Here is a 12,765-nt window from a genome sequence, read left to right as displayed (position 1 = left end):
TTAAAAAGGGAATAGAGGTTTTTTTTGATTGTGGATGGGCAGCTGAGACCTGTTGCTTGAAACTCCTGCACCATGTGGGAACTTCAGGACACTTCATGTGTCTTGGGTGTCTACGAGTGTACAAAGTGTCTCCAGTTGCTTTAGCTTGAGCTCAGGGTTTCTGAACTTGAGGGGCATCTGGAGTCATTGCGGAATATCAGGGAGAATGACAGTTTCCAGAATCATACATTCCAGGAGGTGGTCACCCCACAGGCAGTGAGAGTTCAGGATAGTAGATGGGTGGCCATCCGGAAGAGTAGGAAGAGGCAGGAAGTGCAGGAGCCTTCAGGATGTGTGCCACTCTCAAACTGGAGACTGCTGGGAGTGATACCTTGAAGGAGTGTAGTCCAGACCAAAGGGCATGGGACTGTACAGGAGAGAGCTGCAAAGTGCAGAAATTCAGTTGTTACGGGTGATTCCATAATCAGGGGGACAGACAGGTATTTCTGTAACCATTACTGTGAGTCCCGCATGGTGTGTTGCTTCCCTGGTGCCAGGGTAAAGGACATCACGGAGAGAGTGCAGGATATCATTCAGGGGGAAGGGAATGAGCCAGAAGTTGTGGTACACGTTGGTATCAATGAGAGAGAGCAGGTATTGAGGTATTGAGTGGGATTTTCAGGAGCTAGGGAGGAAGTCAAAGAGCAGGACCTCGAAGGTAGTATTCTCTGGATTACTCCCAGTGCCATGTACTAGGGAGGATCAATGCGTGGCTTAAAGCATGCTGCAGGAGGGAGGGCTTCAGATTCTTGGGGCATTGATACGAGTTCTGGGGCAGAGGGCACCTAGTTAAAAGAGATGGGTTGCACCTCAACAGGACTAGGACCAATGTCCTGGCAGGGAGATATACTAGGGTGGTTGGGCAGGGTTTAAACTAAATTGGTAGGGAGATAGGCACCAGCATATAGAAGTAGAAAAGAGAAATAAAGTGCATAATGTGAGAGTGTTAGACAGTACTAGAGAGGGGAGTAGTTCTGTATTGGATGGGAGCGGACTGAGAAGGACTACGAGGAATGCAAAGACAAGGGGCTGAATTTTACGAATGTGCTGCAAATCACGGTGGTGTACTCTGATGTCAGCAGTGTGCCCGCGTGTGTCAGCCACCGCTGAGCGCCCGCACAGGTGCCGGCGCCATTTTTAAAGGACTGCAAGCCTTTTAGGAGTATTTGAAGTTTTAAAGTGATAGCCTGTTGAAGATTAAAGGAACATATTTAATAACATTTTCATCCCCTCAACTACGCCCCCGAGGAAGAATCAATTGATTAATTGGACATTCCCCCCCCAAAACCTTTGTGCAGATCCTGACCTCCCCCCGACCTTTAACAACTTTAAACATTGACCCCCTTCCCACCATCCCCCCCACCAATCAAAAGGATTTTCCCCGCACACCCCCCGCTCCCGCCCTGAAATTTTCACTCCTCCCCCCCTCCCCACCTGTGTCACACTTTGGAACTCCAAATGGAGTTCTGAAGGCATGTGGGTTGTGGCCGATGGCCACAATATCAGTGGACGGCTGCCCAGTCCAGTTAAGCTCATTAACATCTTTTTTGAATAAGTTTGAGTAGGTAAATGAAGGCCCCGCTGCTCGGCGGCACGGTCGGGGGGGTGGGGGGGGAGGGGGCTGTACCAAAGCCTCGCCGCCGCTGGTAACATGTGGCGGGGGCTTCTTGGCGTCAGAGGTCATGGCGGGCCTCTCCTGCAAGTATTTACGGGCTCTCCTGCCACGACCCCGACGTTGAGGGGCTGGTAAAATTCAACCCAAGATTATAATGCATGTGTCTAAATGCACAAAGTGTGGTGAATAAGGTCAGTGAGCTACAAGCACTGATAGCAGTATGGGAATATGATGTTGTGGCAATAACAGAAGCATGGCTTAAAAATGGCGAAGCCTGGGCACTTAACATACAAGGATATAAAGTGTTCAGAAAAGATAGCGAAGGAAAAAATGGAGGTGGGGTGGCAGTACCAATTAGGGAAGATTTTGTAGTGTTAGAAAGAGAGGATGACCTTCGGGGGGGGGGGGGGGGCAAAGTCAGAATCCAATTGGTTAGAGTTGAGAAGCAAAAGGGGTATGATCATACTACTGGGGGTATTCTATACGCCTCCAAATAGAGAGAGAGAGATAGAGGAGCAAAGCAGCAGGGAAATCACAGAGATGTACAGGAACTAATAAAGTGGTGTTATTGGGGGACTTTAATTACCCAAATAGGATTGGGATAATGTTAGATTAAAGGGTAAGGAGGGGGAGGAATTTCTGAAATGTGTTCAGGAGAACTTCCTTGATCAGTATGTTCTCAACCCAACTAGAAAGGAGACAGTACTGGATCGGGTGCTTTCGAAATGAGATGGGCCAAGTGAGGACTTGGGTAAGAGTGATCATTGTATCATAAGGTTTATACCAGTAATGCAGAAAAGGAAGGAGCAAAATAAAGTAGAACGTCTAGATTGGAAGAGGGCTAATTTCTATGCAATGAGAAGGGATCTAGCCAGGGTAGAATGGAACCAGAGACTGACAGGAAGAGCTGTATCAGAACAATGGGTTATCTTTAAGGAAGAAATGTTGCAGGTACAGGCTAGGTACATTCCAACAAGGGCGAAAGTTAAGGGAACCAAAAACAGGGATCCTTGGATCTCGAGGGAGATAGAGATTATGATGAAACAAAAAAAGATATGTATGGTACATGTCAGATGAATTCTTCAAGTGAGAACCAGGCCAAATACAATAAGTTGAGAGGGGAAGTGAAGAGGAAAATAAGACTGGCAAAGAGAGAATGTACGAACAGAATGGCAGTCAACATAAAAGGGAACCCTAAAGTCTTCTATTGGCATGTACATAGTAAGCAGGTAGTAAAAGGAGGAGTGGGACCTATTAGGGACAAAGAGGGTAATACAGAAGTGCAGGGCAAAGCTTAAATACTTAATGAGTACTTTGTATCAGTGTTCACTAAGGAAGTAGAATCTGACAAAATATCTAGAAGCAGAGAGAGGCAATGGATAGAATATAAGTTGAGATGGGGGAGGTACTAAAATGGCTGGCTATGCCTAGGGTAGATAAGTCACCTGGTCTGGATGGCTTGCATTTCAGGTTGCTAAAGGAAGTGGGGATGGACATAGTGGAAGGGTTTGCCATAATCTTCCAATCTTCCCTGGATACGGGGGAGGTGCCAGCAGACTGGAAAGTGGTAAATGTGAGACCCTATTCAAGAAAGGGTGTAAGGACAGTCCTAGCAACTACAGGCCTGTTAGTTTAACATCAGTGGTAGGTAAGGTTTTAGAAACAATAATCAGGGGAAAGAACATCAGATGTTTGGAGAGGTTCATGCTAATTAAGGAGAGCCAGCATGGATTTGTAAAAGGGAGATCATACTTGACTAATGTTAATATCTATATTTGTACTTAATTAAGGGGTAATTGAGTAAAAGAAATGGCAGCCAGGGGAGTGCAGTGCTCCTCCTGCAGTATGTTCGAGGTGAGGGGAACCTCCGGTGACCCTGCCGACTTCACCTGCTGGAAGTGCATCCGTCTCCAGCTCCTATCAGACCGTGTTAGGGAACTGGAGCTGGAGCTGGATGAACTGAGGATCATTCGGGAAGCTGAGGGGGTGATAGATAGAAGCTACAGGGATGTCGTTACTCCACAAAACAAAGGCAGCTGGGTAACAGTTAGAGGTGGGAAGAGGTCAGTGCAGGGGTCTCCTGTGGTCGTTCCCCTCAACAACAAGTATACAGTTTTAGATACTGTTGGGGGGGACGGCCTATCGGAGGCAGGCTGCAGTGAACGGGCCTCTGGCACGGGGTCCTGCACTGTGGCTCAGAAGGGAAGGAGGGAGAACGGGAGAGCACTAGTCATCGGGGACTCGATGGTGAGGAGTACCGACAGGCGGTTCTGTGGGCGCAAGCGAGACGCACGGATGATTTGTTGCCTCCCTGGTGCCAGGGTCCGTGATGTTTGTGATCGCGTCTTCAGGATCCTTAAAAGGGAGGGGGAGCAGCCAGAGGTCGTGGTGCACATTGGCACCAACGACGTAGGAAGGAAGGGTGGCACAGATGTTAGAAGTGAGTTTAGGGAGTTAGGCTGGAAGCTGAAAGCTCGGACGGACAGAGTTGTTATCTCTGGTTTGTTGCCGGCGCCACGTGATAGTGAGGCTAGGAATAGGGAGAGAGCACAGCTGAACACGTGGCTGCAGGAATGGTGTAGGAGGGAGGGCTTCCAGTTCTTGGATAATTGGACTGCATTCTGGGGAAGATGGGACCTGTTCAAACAGGACGGGCTGCATCTGAACCAGAGGGGCACCAATATCCTGGGAGGGAGGTTTGCTAGTACTGTTCGGGAGGGTTTAAACTAGTTTGGGAGGGGGATGGGAACCGGACTTGTAGTCCAGGGACCAGTGGGTCCACTCAGAAAGACAAAGAGTGTAGTGAGGTATTGGGGAAGGTAGCACTGTCGCAGAGGACAGATGGGCACGGAGAAGGGTTAAAGTGCGTATACTTCAACGCAAGAAGCATCAGGAATAAGGTGAGTGAATTGAAGACGTGGATGGGCACTTGGGACTACGATGTTGTGGCCATCACTGAAACGTGGATAGGTGAGGGGGAGGAATGGTTCTTGGAGGTACCTGGTTATAGATGTTTTCATAAGATTAGGAATGGTGGTAAAAGAGGTGGGGGGGTGGCATTGTTAGTTAGAAATAGTGTAACAACTGCTGAAAGAATTTTCGAGGAGGATCTGCCGACTGAGGCACTGTGGGTTGAGGTCAGGAACAGGAAAGGAGCAGTCACCTTGATGGGAGTTTTCTATCGGCCCCCCAATAGCAGCAGGGAGGTGGAAGAGCAGATTGGGAAACAGATTTTGGAAAGGAGCAGAAGTCACAGGGTAGTAATTATGGGGGATTTCAACTTCCCAAATATTGATTGGCAACTCTTTAGATCGAATAGTTTGGATGGGGTAGTGTTTGTGCAGTATGTCCAGGAAGCTTTTCTGACTCAGTATGTAGACTGCCCGACCAGAGGGGAGGCAATATTGGATTTGGTACTAGGTAATGAACCAGGGCAAGTGATAGAGCTGTTGGTGGGCGAGCACTTTGGAGATAGTGATCACAATTCTGTAGCATTCACTGTGGTAATGGAGAGGGATAGGTATGTGCAACAGGGCAAGGTTTACAATTGGGGGAAGGGTAGATATGATGCTGTCAGGCAGGAACTGAGGAGCATAAGTTGGGAGCATATGCTGGCAGGGAAGGGCACGGTCGAAATGTGGAACTTTTTCAAGGAGCAGATAGTAGGGGCCATTGATAAGCATGTCCCTGTCAGACAGGGAAGGGATGGTCATGTGAGGGAACCGTGGTTGACAAGAGAGGTTGAGAGTCTTGTTAGGAAGAAGAAGGATGCGTATATAAGGTTGAGGAAAAAGGGCACAGGCATAGCTCTGGAGGGATACAAGATGGCCAGGAAGGATCTGAAGAAAGGGATTAGGAGAGCTAAGAGAGGGCATGAAAAATGCTTGGCGGGTAGGATAAAAGAAAACCCCAAGGCCTTTTACGCGTATGTCAGAAATATGAGGATGACTAGGGGGACCGTAGGTCCGGTCAAGGACAATAGCGGGAGACTGTGTGTTGAGCCGGAAGAGATAAGTGAGGTTTTGAATGAGTACTTCTCTTCGGTATTTACGAATGAGAAGGGGTGTATTACTGAAGAGGACGGTGTGAAACAGACTGGTAAGCTCGAGGAAGTGCTCGTTAGGAGGGAAGATGTGTTGGGGTTTTTGAATAACTTGAAGATAGACAAGTCTCCCGGGCCTGACGGGGTATATCCAAGGATGTTATGGGAAGCAAGGGATGAAATTGCAGAGCCGCTGGCAATGATCTTTTCATCTTCTCTGTTGACGGGGGTGGTACCAGGTGATTGGAGGGTGGCAAATGTTGTGCCCCTGTTCAAGAAAGGGAATAGGAACAACCCTGGGAATTACAGGCCAGTTAGTCTTACTTCGGTGGTAGGCAAGTTGATGGAAAAGGTGCTGAGGGATAGGATTTCTGAGCATCTGGAAAGACACTGCTTGATTCGGGACAGTCAGCACGGTTTTGTGAGGGGTAGGTCTTGCCTCACAAGCCTGATTGAATTCTTTGAGCAGGTGACCAAGCAAGTGGATGAGGGTAAACCAGTGGATGTGGTGTACATGGATTTTAGTAAGGCATTTGATAAGGTCCCCCATGGTAGACTTATGGAGAAAGTCAGGAGGCATGGGATAGTGGGGAATGTGGCCAGTTGGATTAAGAATTGGCTAACTGATAGAAGGCAGAGAGTGGTCTTAGATGGTAAATACTCAGCCTGGAGCCCAGTTACCAGTGGCGTGCCACAGGGATCAGTTCTGGGTCCTCTCCTGTTTGTGATTTTTATTAACGACTTGGATGAGGAAGTCGAAGGGTGGGTCAGTAAATTTGCAGATGATACAAAGGTTGGTGGAGTTGTGGATACCGAGGAGGGCTATTGTCGTCTGCAAAGGGACTTGGATAGGTTGCAGTGCTGGGCTGAAAAGTGGCAGATGGAGTTTAACCCTGAAAAGTGTGAGGTCGTCCATTTTGGAAGGACAAACACGAATGCAAAATACTGGGTTAACGGTAGGGTTCTTGGGCATGTGGAGGAGCAGAGAGACCTTGGGGTCTATGTGCACAGATCGTTGAAAGTTGCAACTCAAGTGGATAGGGCTGTGAAGAAGGCATATGGGGTGTTAGCGTTCATTAGCAGAGGGATTGAATTTAAGAGCCGTGAGGTGATGATGCAGCTGTACAGGACCTTGGTAAGGCCTCATTTGGAGTACTGTGTGCAGTTCTGGTCGCCTCATTTTAGGAAGGATGTGGAAGCCTTGGAGAGGGTGCAGAGGAGATTTACCAGGATGTTGCCTGGAATGGAGAATAAGTCTTACGAGGAAAGGCTGAACATTCTAGGCCTCTTCTCATTAGAACGGAGAAGGATGAGGGGTGACATGATAGAGGTTTATAAGATGATCAGGGGAATAGATAGGGTAGACAGTCAGAAACTTTTTCCCCGGGTGGAGCAAAGCGTTACAAGGGGTCATAAATTTAAGGTGAAGGGTGGGAGATATAAGGGGGATGTCAGGGGAAGGTTCTTTACCCAGAGAGTGGTCGGGGCATGGAATGCCTTGCCTGGGGAAGTTGTTGAGTCAGAAACTTTAGGGACTTTCAAACGGCTTTTAGATAGGTATATGGATAAAGGAGAATGATGGGGTATAGATTAAATTGTCCTTGACAGAGGACAAAGGATCGGCACAACATCGTGGGCCGAAGGGCCTGTTCTGTGCTGTATTTTCTATGTTCTATGTTCTATGTTCTAATCTCAATAAGGAGAGACTGATAGATTTCTAGATATTAAAGGTATCAAAGGATATGGGGATAGTGTAGGAAAATAGTGCTGAGGTACAAGATCAGCTATGATCTAGTTGAATGGTGTAGCAAGCTCGAGGGGCTGAATGGCCTACTCCTACTCCTAATTCCTATGTTCCTAATTGAATTTTTTGATGAAGTAGCAGAGAAGGTTGATGAAGGGAATGCGGTGTATGCTGTTTATATGGATTTTAAGAAAGCATTTGATCAGGTACCACATAAAAGGCTGGTTAACAAAAATCATGGAATAGAAGGGTCAGTGTCCAATTGGATACAAAATTGGCTTAAGGACAGAAAACAGTAAGTCATAGTAAATGAAATAAAAACAGAAAGTGCTGAAAATATTCAGCAGGTCAGGCAACATCTGTGGAGACAGAAGCAGAGTTAACATTTCAGGTCTGTGAACTTTCATCAGAACTGATCAAAGGTCGCTGACCTGAAACATTAACTCTGCTTCTCTCCCTCCACAGATGCTGCCAGACCTGCTGAACGTTTTCAGCACTTTCTGTTTTTATTTCAGATTTCCAGCATCTGCAGTATTTTGCTTTTATTATAGTCGTAGTAAATGGTTGTTTTTCAGACTGGAGGATGGTAGACAGTGGTGTTCCTCAAGGGTCAGTGCTGGGACCACTTTTTTTGCACTATATAAATAACTTGGATCTTGGAATACAGAGTAGAATTTCAAAATTTGCCGATGACACCAAACTTGGAGGTGTGGCAAACAGTGAGGATGATACGAACCACCTACAACAGGCTAGCAGAATGGGCAGACAGGTGGCAGATGGAATTTAATACTGATAAGGGTGAGGTGATGGATTTTGGCAGAAGGAATAGGGAGACGCAATATCTACTTAATGGCGCAGTTCTAAAGAGTGTGCGGGAACAGAGGGACCTAGATCTCTGAAGGTGGCAGGACATATTGAGAGAGTGGTTAGTAAAGCATATGGGATCTTGGGCTTCATAAATAGTGGTATGAAGTACAAAAGCAGGGAAGTTATGCTAACTCTTTATAAAGCTCTGGTTAGGCTCCAACTGGAGTATTGCATCCAGTTCTGGTCATCGCACTTTACGAAGGATGTGAGGGTCCTTGAGAGGGTGCAGAGGAGATTTACCAGAATGGTTCCATGGATGGGGGATTTTAGTTACAAGGTTAGGTTGGAAAAGCTGGGTTTGTTGTTCTCAGAACAAAGGTGATTGAGGGGAGATTTAATAGAGGTGTACAAGATTATGACAGACAAAGACTAGGGGACACAGGTTTAAGGTTTTGGGCAAGAGATGCAGGGGGAATACGAAGAGGAAGTTTTTTTATGCAAAGGGTGGTGATGACCTGGAACTCGTTGCCCATAAGGCTGGTGGAAGCAGAGACAATCAATGACTTCAAAAGGAAATTAGATGGCCACTTAAAGGAAATAAACTTACAGGGCTCCGGGAATCGAGCGGTGGAGTGGGACTGACTGGATAGCTCCGTGGAGAGCCAGCATGGGTTTGATGGGCCAAATGGCCGCCTTCTGTGTCATAAATGACTCTATGACTCTGGAATTCCCTCCCTAAACCTCTCCACCTCTACTTCTTTAGCACCTTGTTTTAAACTCATCACTTTGGATAAGCTTTTGGCCAGCCCTCCTAACGCCTCCTTCTCTTGGTGTCCTTTTCTCGTTTTACACCTGTGATGTTTCTTTGCACTAAAGGCATTATATAAATCCAATTTGTTGTTGTTTAATATATCGACTGCCATGCATAGAGCCTGGACTCTCATGCCAAGCCAGCTGCAGTGGAACACTGTTCAATGATCTAAATTAGCTTCATAAATGTTGTTCAAAGCACAAAAAAGGTTCTGAATTACTTGTTATAAAATTATTTCTTCATACTTTGCAGCATGGTCAGCTCAGAATGATCAGAATTCTAATGGTACTAAGTAACGAGTGCAAATAATGGGGGCCCTGCCAGCTCACGTCTCATACCTGGGCTCTGTCAATGCGGTAAAATCGGTCCAAAGAGGTCGCTGTAGAGAGAGAAAGAACGAAAAATGAAGGTGAAGCACAGCGTCAAAGATATAAGTAACATTAGTTTGAGAAATACAGAGAAGCTTAACAGATAGAACTAATCTGAGAGCATGGAGAAACATAAATATGGCAAAAGATACAGGAACCAATTAAATAACAAGAGTCAAAGAACAACAACTACCAAAAAAAATCACTGAAATAAACAACCAAAAGACACAAACAAAGGTAACTCTTTCCTTTAAATATCATGTGTTGCCAAAATTATTTTGCCTGGATTTATTCTCTTCAATACAAACATAAAAGTATATTTATGGATAAACTGTCACTTAGAAAGGCACAGATTAATCAAGGATAGTCAGTATTAATTTGTTAAGGGAAGATCTTGTTTGACCAACTTGATCGAATTTTTTGAAGAAGTAACAAGGAAGATAGATGAGGGTAGTGCAGTTGATGTGGTCTACATGGATTTTAGCAAGACTTTCAACAAGGTCCCACATGGCAGACTGGTTAAAAAAATAAAATCTCATGGGATCCAGGGAAATGCAGCAAGGTGGATATATAATTGGCTCAGTGGCAGGAAACAAAGGGTAATTGTTGACGGGTGTTTTTGCAACAGGAGGGCTGTTTCCAGTGGGCTTTCCACAGGGCTCAGTACTGGGTCCCCTGCTTTCTGTGGTACATATTAACAATTTGGATATAAATATGGGGGGCATGATCAAGAAGTTTGCAGACAACACAAAGATTGGCCGTGGGGTAGATAGCAAGGAGGATAGCTGTAGGCTGCAGGAAGATATTGATGGTCTGGTCAGATGGGCAGAAAAGTGCGAAATGGAATTCAATCTGGAAAAGTGTGAGGTGATGCATTTGGGCAGGTCAAACAAGGCAAAGGAATACACGAATAATGGGAAAATACTGAGAAGTGTAGAGGAAGTGAGGGACCTAGGAGTGAATGTCCACAGATCCCTGGAGGTAGCAGGACAGGTCGATAAGGTGGTTAAGAAGGCATATGGAATCCTTTCCTTTATTAGCTGAGATATAGAATGTAAGAGCAGGGAGCTGGAACTGTATAAATCATTGGTTAGGCCACAGTTTGAGTACTGTGTGCAGTTCTGGTCACCACATTACAGAAAGGATATAATTGCACTAGAGAGGGTGCAGAGGAGATTTACAAAGATGTTGCCAGGACTGGGAAAATGCAGCTATGAGGAAAGATTGGATAGGCTGGTGTTGTTCTCCTTGGAACAGAGAAGGCTGAGGGGAGATCTGATTGAAATGTACAAAATTTTGAGGGGCCTGGATAGAGTGGAGGTGAAGGGTCTATTCACTTCAGCAGAGAGGTCAGCGATGAAGGAGCATAGATTTAAAGTGATTGGTAGAAAGATTAGAGGGGAGATGAGGAGAACCATTTTCACCCAGAGGGTGGTGATGGTCTGGAACTCACCGCCTGAAAGGGTAGTTGAGGCAGAGACCCTCAACTCATTCAAAAGGAGTCTGGATATGCATCTCAGTGCCGTAATCTGAGGGGTACATACCAAATGCTGGAAGGTGGGATTAGAATGGGTGGAATATTTTTCGGCTGGCACAGACATAATGGGCCAAGTGGCCTCTTTCAGTGCCATAAACCTTCTATGATTTTCACGATTCTAAGATGGAACCAGTGGTGGGGTGAAATTGTGATGTACAGCATTCGGGTATAGATTCAGTAAACCAAGTGCCTGATATTTGCTTACACATTTTTTTAACCCATTCCTGTTACCACTTAATGCCTCCCGTAATCTAGAAGAAGCATTTCATGCAAACCTGGTGCACGTTTGTAACATAACTAATCCATTTAACAAAAGAATAAAACAAGGGCATATTTGGGCATGCAGGAGAATGGTGGATGCACCATTAGCTTCCCATGATAATACTCCTACTGCTTGGCCTGCAACTATGCAGATACCCTCTCACAGGGTATTATACATATATGTGTGTGTGTATATCAGGGAATGCTAATCTCCTGCTCCCACCCACCCACTCAGGACAGGTGGAGGAGTGGTGGTAGTTGATGATATTTCAAAAAGCAGAAACCCAATCCTGACCTGCTTCCAATACATCCACACTGCCTGGTTTTAACAGAGGTGTGTTGGAGGGTGGGTGACATACCTGCTCTCTGGAAGTGGGCCTAGAGTTTAGATGTTTTAATGAGGCTTCCTGCCTCAATTTTTTTTCTCACTCATTTGTAGGTTTAAGTGCTTGGGTAAGATGGCAGCTGAAAGAAGGGCCCGAGCCAGCAGGTAAGTGCCTTTACACCACTGCCTGTGGGCCAGGAACCGCAGGACTCCTTTCTCTCAGCCCACCAAGCTACCTCCCACCCCCACAATTGGAAAGCCCTCCCATGTAATCGGATCGCAGCGATCAGATACCCCTCCCCAGCTGCTGCCTTGATCAGACCACGGACCATCCCCTTTATTGGAATCCCGATCGTCCACCTACCCCCATTCATGATTGGACCCCCTACCCTCAATCGAATAAGCTGCACGATCTGACCTGTAAGAATGTGCAGACCCTTAGCTCTTATGGATATTAAAATCCTTTCCCAGGCCAAAAGACTTTATGAAGTAAAATAAAACTGCTGAATGTGACAAGCTTCCTCTCACTAATAAAAAGGAGAACTTTAACTCTTGCTCTGAGAATTTAATGGAGATGGATAACCAACTTTGATGAGCAAAAGCTAAGAACGTGACCAAATTGACCAGCATACTTTGAGAAGCGTTTAGTAGTGCTGATGGGTAAATTTGTTTTGGAAACTTGCTGGATTGCTAAACTGTGATACATTAACCTCATTTTCTATTTGGTCAATAAAACCAGACAATGCAAGCAGTTTGGATGGCTCCACAGGGGTTATGAAATCAGACATCCGTAGTTGAGAGGAGGTCTGCAAGACAGGACACAAGGTACCAGGAAAAGAAGCTCAATAATTTCCATCTTTGCTGTCTGCTACGCATTCTGGGTATATCCTGGCAGGACAAAATCACAAATGTGACAGTCCTCTCAAAGGCAGAGCTCCCGAGTGTGTTGGCACAGATCAAACAGAGGCGGCTTCGGTGGATCAGACACGTCTGCAGGATGGAAGATGGTTGCATATCCAAGAACCTTCTGTATGGTGAGGTAGCCAGGACTAGACGGCCAGTGGGGCGCCCAAGGCTCCGCTTCAAGGATGCTTGCAAGTGTGACATGACGGCCCTAAATGTCGACTAGCACACCTGGGAGTCACTAGCTGGTGAAAGAGGGAAATGGTGACACATCCTGTGGACTGGTGTGCACTACCACGATGACCAGTTGCTA

Source organism: Heterodontus francisci, chromosome 18 (assembly GCF_036365525.1).
Source record: "Heterodontus francisci isolate sHetFra1 chromosome 18, sHetFra1.hap1, whole genome shotgun sequence".
In the NCBI taxonomy this organism is placed as follows: Eukaryota; Metazoa; Chordata; class Chondrichthyes; order Heterodontiformes; family Heterodontidae; genus Heterodontus; species Heterodontus francisci.
This window is presented reverse-complemented; position numbering follows the sequence as displayed.